Here is a 12,196-nt window from a genome sequence, read left to right as displayed (position 1 = left end):
GTGTACACACCGTACACTTTCATAAGTGTCACACCTGCCAGCCAAAGTGCCTATGATATATATACACACACACACACACAGGTAAAGGACAGGTAAAATAAAAGTTTTGCTTAAACTAACTTTTTTTAGTTGTATTAAATCAAGTCAGTTGATGGAGAAAATGGAATGGAGAAAAAAAACAAGCCTAAAACAGCAAAGGTGCATTACCGTACAGCTGAAAAGTTGTCCTCAATCCGTGTGGAGCCTGAATATTGCAGTCACAAAAATACTACAACGCTTAATCTGTGTGCAGTCCTGACCTGGGGTTAAGAGAAGGTTCCTTTGTAATTGCACTTTTGGCTGCTCTTATAGGAACTCATGTTGAGCTACAAGTTAACCATGATAGTCTGTTAGTCACTAATTAAGTTCACCTGTGTTTCATTTAGCTCCCTTTGTTTGCCTGTTTATATATAGCGCTCAGTTTATTCAGTTCTTTGTCTTGCATTGCACAGTGTGTTCTCCAGTGTTTTGTGTTTATTAAAACAAGTACTGCTATAGATTCCTCTTCTCTTCATTTGGTGGCTCATTTGTGACTCATTCATTCAATTCCAATTGACGTTCATGCTTGACACCACTTCTTATAGCACATATTCATCAAACATAAGTGAATAGCTGACAGTTCTTCTTTTTCAAGAAACCATTTCTACAGACTCTGATGTACCAAGCCTGACAAGCCTATATTACACATGCAATTGGACTGTTATTTGCAGTTTTTTACGATTGCTAGACAGATTTTTCAATACTTTTAACAATTTTCCAAAACTCTTAACACAGTTAGCACTACATCCGTCTATGTAAGCTATACTATTAACACATTTCTTGTTGCTTTAACACAAAATGCATACAATTAACACAAATTTAAAATGCTTGAACTTCTTTAACACACAAGCTCAAACAAGACCAAAACACTGGATTTTTACTGCCAAATTTACCAATGCTTTAACACTGTATATCAGAACAGATAACAACATAGTTTATTATTGTATTTAGAAAATTAGTGTTGGAGTTTAGTTTACAATGTGTGATTTTGAGCATGAAATTAACTGTTTTGCCAATTGTGTGTTGTAGGTGTGTTGGTGCGTTAAGAGTTTAGGAAATTTGTTAAAAGTATTGAAAAAATTGTCACAGCGATTGTAAAAAACTGTATTATGTTTGAGACATCAACCACTGGTCGATGACCATAATGTTTGTATAACCTGTAATATTATATTCTCAGCCATGTCAAATTATCCGTGAGCGAAATCTCCTCCCATCCGTTGTCTGATTGGCCTTTCGCAAGGATTTCTGGGTAGTTAAAGTGTGTGGAGCCTGCATCTATGCGGGCTTCGTGGAAGACCGCTTCAAGGGTACAAAGGGGGCGCTGCTGAGCACACTTCAGAGCGTTAAAATGCTGAATGGGACGGCCTACAGACTCGTAGACTCAGCGAGCACGCACAATTTAAGTCCACAAGACCGAAAGTCCACATGAAGAGCACCATTTGGGACAGGGCCAGAGAGGGAGAGTGCGGATGAGAGGGGGAATCCGAAGAGGAAGAGGGAATTTGATCAAATTGAAGCAGCATTCATACAAAGGTGTATTCGTCACTCCAAAAGATTCTGCCCACGTTGCCTTGCAAATGAAAATATAGCCTGTGATGTTGACGAGGCCCTGTGGCCAGATCCAGCAAGGCGGAGAGTTTTTTTTTTTTTTTTTTTTGGTACTGAACTTGATATGTAATTTATGTTATAGTATTACTGCTTACAGTACAATGGTACGTTCAGTAATACTGTATGAAGGCTGGAAAATGTTTTGTTATGAATGTTTTGTTGAAATGTTCAGTATTGACTGATTTGAGTACATGAAAAGAAATGAATATTTTCGTTAGTCTGCACAATTGGTGTCATGTGGTGTTGGTGAATTTATTTTTACACTTTCTCTGCGTAAATGCTAAATGTGTTTTAGGTTGAGCACAGGATTGTTTAACTGATTCAAACAGAATCAGACCATATGATGGTTGTGTTTGTTATGACAACAAAATAAGGTTTTTATGAGACTTTGTTAAAGTGTTCCATTTGCAAATGATCTGAAGTGTTGTGCTACTTTGGTGTAGTGTTGTGCTAATTGTGTGAAGGGATTTGAAAAACCAGGCCCTGTTTTCAAAATTGTGCTTAAGCAATTGAAAAAAAACTAATACACAGCTCTGTGGAATACTTGATTCTGATTGGTAAATTGCGCCATCCAGCGGTGTGTTATTCCCAGTTATTACATGGCTTGGTTGAATTCCAATGTAGAATGCGGTCTGTTATTTCTTGATAACACACCGTTGCCATGATAAACAGAGCGTTGCTATGGACGCAGGATTCTAACCGTAGAGACGGAACGGACTATTTTCTTTAGCGGAAGCAATACAATAGTTTTTAAATCAATAAACTCCTTTTTAAATCAATATTTTGTGTCAAATTATTGATTTGGTGGGTAGCCATGTAATAAGCGGGATAATGTAGAGCGAGGCGGTTGTTATAGTGAATACAACCCCTTCAGTACAACCCCAAGTCCCGATCAGCCTGTTGGGGTTGTATTCGCTATAACAACCGCCTCACTCTACATTATCCCTTACATAACAACCTCTGAAAACAGGTAACACAGGCTCATCTGGGTTACTGAAGTCAGCAGCGCTAAACGCTTGCTAGGAACGTTTTATCTTTGTGGAAGTTTTGCATTTGGTGAGCTAAAAAAATATTAAACTTAGTCAAATCAATATTTTATATACAGTTATTTACAGTTTTTCTGAATTGCTAAAACACATTTCTCTGAACCATCACTCACTTTCTCAAAACCTTAAACACAAAACCAAATCTTCAAACTACATTCAGAGAACCTCTGCCTCATCAGGCAAAAATCAAACAATTGCCTCAACACTATTTTATCTGTGTAAACTGCTTGTACACATTTTCAAAACTTTGCCTCTTTTCTCAAAACTTTACACAGAAATCCAAGAATTGCACACAAAAAAAATGCAAAATGCCTCACATCTCTTGCAAAATGAAGCACTGCATTCAAAATATCACAAACACATCTCAAAAGCAAACATTTGTCTTTCTGTTACGAAACTGCTCCGAGACACGAGGGTTAAGATCCAAACGCAGCTTTATTGTGGGTAATCCAGAGGCGTAATCCAGTGTACAGGCAAAAGGTCAAAACACAGGTAGGCAGTCCAAACAAACCAACAAAGAAACAAACAAATCAGGCAGGGACCAGAGGCAAAAGAGTAGTCCAGGGAACAGGGCAAGAAATCCAAATAAACCAAAAGACAAGAAACCAGGGAAAACGCTCGGAATTGCAGTGTAACACTTAAACACTGTTGCCTTTGGCTTGCTCAGTTGGGGATATTTTGGGGATATTTAATTTAATTTTATCAATCAATAAATTCCTCTTGAAAAAACTTTGTTGTATTATTTTAATTTAATACTGTGAAGCTGCTTTGATACAATCTGTATTGTGAAAAGCGCTATACAAATAAACTTGACTTAAACAAGACGTCGCGGTGAGTGAATGCATATGGAATATATAGACTGAGACTAACAGGATAATGAGGTACAGGTGAATGTGATCAGTGATGAGTCCGGGCAGTGAGTTATGGGAAATGTAGTTTGTGAGTGATAATAGTCTTATGTGGAGTGCCTTCTGGTGGCTCTCAAGGGCACTCCAGCTGGTGACCGTTACATAGCCCCCCCTTTAAGGTGCAGATTCCAGACGCTCCTAAAACTGTCCAGGAGGGGGGTGGAGCGGAGGCGGACCCGGGGGCGGGATGGAGGGCCAGGCCCGTGGAGCGGAAGAGGACCTGGAAATGCAGGCTGTGCAGGCGACCAGGGTGGAGCAGGCTGTGAAGGTGACCGGGGCGGAGCAGGCGACCGGGGCAGGGCAGGCAGTGCAGGCGACCGGGGCGGAGCAGGCAGTGCAGGCGACCGGGGCGGAGCAGGCTGAGCAGGCGACCGGGGCGGAGCAGGCTGAGCAGGCGGCCGGGGAGGAGACGACCCTTCAGGCGGCCGGGGCGGAGACGACGGTTCAGGAACAGGAACGGGCTTAGGAACAGGAACGGGCTCAGGAACAGGAACGGGCTCAGAGGATGCGGCGGCCATTTTGTCCGAAGACACTGGCTCGGCAGGGATCATCTTGTCCTGAGGCTCTGGCTCGATCTTGTCCTGAGGCTCTGGCTCGGCAGGGATCATCTTGTCCTGAGGCTCTGGCTCTGGCTCGGCAGGACTGTCCTGAGGCTCTGGCTCTGGCTCGGCAGGACTGACGTGAAGCTCTGGCTCTGGCTCGGCAGGACTGACGTGAAGCTCTGGCTCTGGCTCGGCAGGACTGACGTGAAGCTCTGGCTCTGGCTCGGCAGGACTGACGTGAAGCTCTGGCTCTGGCTCGGCAGGACTGACGTGAAGCTCTGGCTCTGGCTCGGCAGGACTGACGTGAAACCCACAGAAAAAGTTGAGCCACTCAGTTGCAGGGCCAAGTCAACATACTGTTTTAGAGTCCAGCTAGGGTGATAAAGTGGCATTACGGAGCTAAGCACCTCGGATAGTCCTCCACGAAAAAAGATCATCAGACATAACTCGTCCATACAGGTCAGGCGAGCCGGCTCCAAAAAGTCCATGACGTATTCCTCAATGGGCTGGTCTCCCTGACGGAGACGCATGATCTGTGCTGCTGGATTCATGATGGGTCTGGGTCTTACTTGGCTGCTGGATCAGTGTTGGCGAAGTCTTCTGTTACAAAACTGCTCCGAGACACGAGGGTTAAGATCCAAACGCAGCTTTATTGTGGGTAATCCAGAGGCATATCCAGTGTACAGGCAAAAGGTCAAAACACAGGTAGGCAGTCCAAACAAACCAACAAAGAAACAAACAAAACAGTAGGGATGGCTGACGCGAAACATTCGTTCCGAAGCTTTGCGAGATCCCGAAGCGCAGATGTTTCGAAACACTGATCCGAAGCGTGATTCAAAACACCCATGTCACGTGACTATGGCCAAACGAAGCCTCGAAGTGTTTCACTAAGTGTTTCATCAGGTGTGGTCCGCCGAATCAGCGTTTGATTGACACGGTCGGGAACAGACCACACAATCGCACATCTGTATAAAAGTGAAATCAACGCATATTGACCTTGTGGGTTTTTGTGAGAGGAGTTTGATTTTGAGATGGCGGATTTTTGGTGATAGTGCGATTTGATTAGTTATAGGCTATTTAGGCTTACATTTAAATTTACACAACACATTGACTGATAGGCTAGAGACAGACAGAGTATGTATATAGTGACACATTAATAGATACATAGATATAAATATATATAGACAGCTAGATTAATAGATAGATACATATATAGATAGATTATATATAGCCTACATATATAAATACATAGATAGATTATAGATAGATACATACTGTATATAGATAGATTATAGATACATATCTAGATACATAGATAGATTCATATAGATAGATACATAGATAGATAGATTTGGATAGATAGATAAAATGGAGGCTCCCCAGAAGAGATGCCGTACATCTGTGGTGTGGGAGCATTTCCGTTTAGAAACCCCAAATAAAGTGAGATGTGTGTATTGTGATCGGCAGCTAGCCTACTAGAACAATACATCATCCATGATGCGCCATTTGAGGAGAATTTGAAATTTGCCCAGAACTAATGATCCACTAACTTACTGGAAAGAGAGAGCAGTAATCTTTCCTCATTTGTATGTCCTATAGCTAAAAAATATCTTTGCATGCCAGCAACAAGTGTCCCTTGTGAGAGGATTTTTTCAAAGGCTGGAGAAATTATCTGTAAAAAAAGAAGTAGGCTAAGTCCTTCCACAGCAGAAAAATTAATATTTTTTAATAAAAATCTCTAAAAAAGTTAGACATTGTGGCTTGATTTCTTTTATTAATATTCATTTTGCTGGACCAAAATAACATTATGCACAGTGAGGAGCCTATAGGTTACAAGCTTCACATATTAGAAAAATACAATAATAAAAAAACAACACATTTTTTTAATGGCTCGTCAAGGTTGTTTCAGATCAACACCTGCAAGTGACCACTAGGTGTCACCGTTGAGATGGGTGTCGGATTGATTCGAAGCCTCGAAACAATATGGCCCATTTGGTTCAACTGTTTCATTGCTTCACGAAGCCTCGATCTGCCCATCGCTACAAAACAGGCATGGACCAGAGGCAAAAGAGTAATCCAGGGAACAGGGCAAGAAATCCAAATAAACCATAAGACAAGAAACCAGGGAAAACGCTCAGAATTGCAGTGTAACACTTAAACAAGACTTCGCAGTGAGTGAATGAATGAACATGGTATAAATAGACTGAGACTAACAGGATAATGAGGTACAGGTGAATGTGATCAGTGATGATGAGTCCGGGCAGTGAGTTATAGTCTTATGTGGAGTGCCCTCTGGTGGCTCTCAAGGGCACTCCAGCTGGTGACCGTTACACTTAGGTTGCAAACACCATAATTTTATATTTAGGATATATCATAAAAACACAGTTTTGCAAAACCTGAAGTTCTTCTTTCATGAGTTTCTATGTACATTTCTGTACAAGACTGAAAGTAATTGGCAGAGAGATGTTGAAAAATTCACGGTAAGCAAGATTGAAACCAAACTATTTCATTTTTTACTGTAAGCATTTTTGGTTGTGAATACAGTATTACACAGTCCGAAAAACCTATAACTTGACCTTAACTTATAACTTGGGGATATAACTCTAGCTATAACTATAACTTGGGGATATTTTGGGGATATTTAATTTAATTTTATCAATCAATAAATTCCTCTTGAAACAAACTTTGTTGTATTATTTTAATTTAATACTGTGAAGCTGCTTTGATACAATCTGTATTGTGAAAAGCGCTATACAAATAAACTTGACTTGACTTGACCTTTGGCCTATTCTAAAGCCATGATTGGTTGGTGTAACAGATTTGGTGTAACTGAATTGCTAAAACACATTTCTTGAAACCATCGCTCAACTTTGTCAAAACCTTAAAGACAAAAATAAATAAATTTAAACCACATTCAGTGAACCTCTGACTCTTTTGGCAAAATCAAATTGCCTCAAAACCATTTCATCAGTGCTCAAAATCAAACAATGCTTTCAGATCATACACACAGCCAGTCAATATTATAAACACTACAGATCATTCATTAGACACTGCATAAAAAAAAACGGAGAACACATAATACAAAGCATGCAGTTACAGAAAAAAGAGATATTGTAATAAAGTTAACACATTTTGAAATTGCATAAAAAAGTATGGACAGCTTACACAGTAGTATGGTGAACAAATTGTATACTGTATGCACTGTATACAGTATTGTACTGAATATTGTAGTATTGAATGTCTGTATATTCAGCACTTGCATACTGTGAAAATACAGTGACTCAACAGCAAAAGCCAAAAAGGTTACAGTAAAAAAACTCTAAATGAAAAGCATGTTACAGTCACTCAGAAGAGTTGTGCAACTGCTAGATCAAGGTCAGTGAGAGAGACTGATTCTGCCTCAGCATCATGTCTTCATGTTGGGTCCGGCCGGAGGACTTTACCCACATCACAAGCTGTCAAATATCGGGTTATGGTCGGGTTAAGGTCACTATTTGGGTTTCTGAAACATTCAGAATAACCCGTTTACATGCGTGAGCAGAGAGAGTTACTCCTGTATACATGGAATTTGTAATCAATTGGCAATATCCCGATGTAAACAGCGACGCACGGACAACGTTAAGACGCAATGTGCGTCATTTCCGATTCTTCTTCCTGTATCCAAAGGCAACAACAACAGCAGCAGCAGGCGGATAATGAATAGTTCGGGGCAGACAGCGATCACCTTTGTTTGCGCTTTCCTCCTCGCTCCAAAAGTGTGGTGCTGTGCTGCGTCTCGCCATGTTTACCTCTACTTCTTGTTTACTTCCGGTATACTGCACGCGGGTTTTTGTATGCGCCGTCTCTACTCAAAAGACCAAGATTCCTTGCGAATAGAACATGCGCAGAACACAAATCAATGACTACGTTTACATGCAGCCAATAACCCGTTCAAAACCGGGATATTAGCAATAACCCGGTCGCGCACGCTCACTTTTGAGGAGAGACGGCGCATACAAAAACCCGCGTGCAGTATACCGGAAGTAAACAAGAAGTAGAGGTAAACATGGCGAGACGCAGCACAGCACCACACTTTTGGAGCGAGGAGGAAAGCGCAAACAAAGGCGATCGCTATCTGCCCCGTACTATTCATTATCCCCGTGCTGCTGCTGTTGTCAATGACTACGTTTACATGCTGTCAAATATCGGGTTATGGTCGGGTTAAGGTCACTATTTGGGTTTCTGAAACATTAGGAATAACCCGTTTACATGCGTGAGCAGAGAGAGTTACTCCTGTATACATGGAATTTGTAATCAACTGGCAATATCCCGATGTAAACGGCGACGCACGGTTAGCGTCTGGACGTACGGACAACGTTAAGACGCAATGTGCGTCATTTCCGATTCTTCTTCCTGTATCCAAAGACAACAACAACAGCAGCAGCACGCGGATAATGAATAGTTCGGGGCAGATAGCGATCTAATTGTTTGCGCTTTCCTCCTCGCTCCAAAAGTGTGGTGCTGTGCTGTGTCTCGCCATGTTTACCTCTACTTCTTGTTTACTTCCGGTATACTGCACGCAGGTTTTTGTATGCGCCGTCTCTACTCAAAAGACCAAGATTCCTTGCGAATAGAACATGCGCAGAACACAAATCAATGTTCCTTTTGATGGGGATATGCCGATACGCGTTTACATGACCAAATATTCGGGTTAGAAAAGGGGTACCCCAGGGATAATATCCGGGTTTTTAAAAACCGGGATATGAGCATATCCGGGTTTTTGCCGGTGTTTACATGGCCGTGCGCGACCGGGTTATTGCTAATATCCCGGTTTTGAACGGGTTATTGGCTGCATGTAAACGTAGTCAATGTTCCTTTTGATGGGGATATGCCGATACGCGTTTACATGACCAAATATTCGGGTTAGAAAAGGGGTACCCCAGGGATAATATCCGGGTTTTTAAAAACCGGGATATGAGCATATCCGGGTTTTTGCCGGTGTTTACATGGCCGTGCGCGACCGGGTTATTGCTAATATCCCGGTTTTGAACGGGTTATTGGCAGAGATGGGCATAAATACATGGAAATGTATTTAAAATACAAATACAAAATACTGTGTGGAAAAATGTATTTAAATACAAATACAAAATACTGAGTGAAAAAATGTATTTAAATACAAATACAGTATTTTGTATTTTGAAAATACACAAAATACATGTGAAATTGGCCGTCCAGTGCAGGGATAGGTCACAGTGAATGAAGAAACTACACAGGCCTACTGACTTTTCATTCCTAACCACATCTCTGCCCTCTCTTTCTTTTTTTCTTTCTTTCTTTCTTTCTGGAAATTACAAATAAACTTATGCAAAATAGCAGCCATTTATATACTTATTTCTGGTTCCAATGTAGTCTATTACTTGTGGTGAACACAATCAAAAAATTCATTCTGTATGTAAAACTGTGGGAACCTTTTCTGCTTTCTAGCAAAGTAAATGGATGGGCGGTATGACCAAAATCTCAATTTTATGTCACAGTAACAATATCATGGTTTCACAATTCTCAATATCAGTTTTGATTCCACAGCATAAACTGAATTTCAAACTCTTTTGAGTTTTTTTGAGTTTTTTTTTTAGGTAGTCCAATGCTTTTTAATCATTTTAGTTTATTTGTTTCTATAAGTTTATTCAAATTAGAAAGTGTATCTACATTTTTAAATTAGAATTAATTTAGATTCATTTGACACTATTTATGTATAATAAAAGTAAAAGCTGGAGATTTTTGGGGTGTATCATTCATCAGTGTTTGTTTTTCCACTCCAACGTTCCAATTATTCCTGCCCACTAAAAACTGCACGGATAAATTAGCTTACCCCACAAATAGGCCCATCTATGTAAACGATTTAGAAAAAGTTCCATCAATTCACACTTTATATCATCACTATGATATGTCATATCACCCAGCCCTAACATGCAGTAATGCTTTAAACACATTTGACAAGCTAGTTGATCAAAATCAACAATCGGTCAAGACTGATTGGCTAATGCTATTTTCCCACTTGTCTGCGCTCTTTTATTCTTTCATGTTAACTGAAGTGAATAATGCACTATTTTAATTTTAATCAACAAGTAGAATTGATCATGACATTCTCACCTTATTCCAAAAGAAATCGCTGATCCAATGTTGAGCTAGTGAATGTCTGAACTAGTTGATGCACAAAATCAGTAGCCTGATAAAGAGGTTGAATGGCAAAAAGTATTTTATGTATTTTGAAAATACAAAAATACTCATCTTAAATGTATTTAAATACAAAATACATTTGATTTTTTCAAAGGCTTTAAAATATAAAATAGGCTACAAAATAGTATTTTGTATATCAAATACGTATTTTAAATACATGTATCTGAAATACTGCCCATCCCTGGTTATTGGCTGCATGTAAACGTAGCCAGTGTTGTCTCTGCAGGCAAAGGGAAAAACCCTAAAGCCAGATCCAGCCATGACAACATTCTCCACACCTTGCTCTTTTTCATCCTCTTCCTCTTCCTCCTTGTTCACCACCACTTCCTCCTCTCCCTCTTATATTGTTTCCATCCATCCATTGTTGGTATTACAGTTTTTTCCAATTGCTAACACAGTTTTGCAAACTAGGCTGGTTTTATCAAAATACTTAACACAATTCACAAAACAACACACCCAAACCGCAAAATATCTAATATATCCTGCAAAATGAAGCACTGCAACCAAAACTACATATAGCATTATCAAAATCAAACTTTTGCACGAAATGGCACACACTTCATTCATATTACCAGATTTTTGTCTAACCAACAGAGAAATCAACTCAAGACCTCAGTCAGATACACTGTCAAGTATTCAGGTGAGAAACAACACTGTAAAATATGATGTTAATGTCCTACAGGTGATGCGTCTGAACATGCATCTTCTGCAACTCCAGTTGATTCACCAACACTGACTCCAGTCAGAAGCCGAACTACAGCAGCAGCTCCTACACAAGGTTCATGATCACATGATCACTGTCACACATCATCATCAGTCTCTCGCTTCAGCGGTTTGATCCCACCACAATAAAATCAGCCGGATAATTCCATCAATTTAGGATTGAAACCTCAAAGGATTCGTCAATATTTGTGCATTTGAATGTTTTCATACATGAAACGTTGTATGTTTTAGATGCCTTCAATAAATAGATATTCCATATTTCAATGTTTATGCAAACATATAAATGCTAGTGTGCTAGAACCGCACTTAACATGAATATCTATGAATGAATAAATCATCAAATAGATATATTTTTGGTAAATGGCGATAGTCATTCTCCACCTGCTTGAGATTGAAGTAAGAAGATAATAGATGACAGACTCATGCACATATTCATAATTTCTGTGATGTGAAGCTGAAGTATTATGTGATGATGATGTTGTGTATATGTGGCATTATGTGTTGAACTGAACTAACAGACGTGATCCACAGATCCAGCTGATACAGCATCAGAAGCTGAAGTCTGTGTGACTGCTGGATCATTATACAGAGGTATGACACGTTAATTTATACTGACAGCTTTATAACATTAAACAATCAGTCAGTCTGTAAATGCTTCATCAATAACTGCTGATTGAATACCATTGACTTCAGTCATGTACAGTTTCTCTTCTTCCTCTCATGTTTCCTGCAGTGATTGTGATTATTGTTGAGATCGCAGTGTTTGCTGCTCCTACTATGATTCTCCTTCAGATCATCTGTGCAAGAAGAGCTGGTGAGTTTTGAGCCGCACACAATCTGATGATGCACACTCTGGAACAATCTGCAATCATGATAAAAAACACATAAGAGAGGTCAGTCAATGCTTTTATTTTGCAGGGAGGAAAGCACTGTAATAGCACTGTAGAATAAAATAGTTTAGAGCGAATCTGCAACAATATTTACAATGGCAAAAACTTACAGATGATTGTTCATTGTTTTATTTTCTTCTCAGAAAACTAGGGAAAAATCTCTGAGTACTTATAGTGACATAATC

General features: G+C 39.9%; 1 long non-coding RNA gene across 1 annotated transcript; it reads left to right on the top strand.

Moving 5' to 3' along the window:
* The first annotated feature begins 10,992 nt into the window (after positions 1-10,992).
* Positions 10,993-11,936, top strand: LOC309505523. The gene is made up of 3 exons (XR_014208472.1): positions 10,993-11,038; positions 11,653-11,712; positions 11,855-11,936. It is a non-coding gene; the product is annotated as an uncharacterized lncRNA (long non-coding RNA).
* The last annotated feature ends 260 nt before the right edge of the window (positions 11,937-12,196 follow it).

Source organism: Leuciscus leuciscus (genome assembly GCF_965113295.1).
Source record: "Leuciscus leuciscus genome assembly, chromosome: 1".
NCBI classification, from domain to species: Eukaryota; Metazoa; Chordata; class Actinopteri; order Cypriniformes; family Leuciscidae; genus Leuciscus; species Leuciscus leuciscus.
Note: the sequence above shows the minus strand (reverse complement) of the source record. Positions and strands in the feature narration are given on the sequence as shown.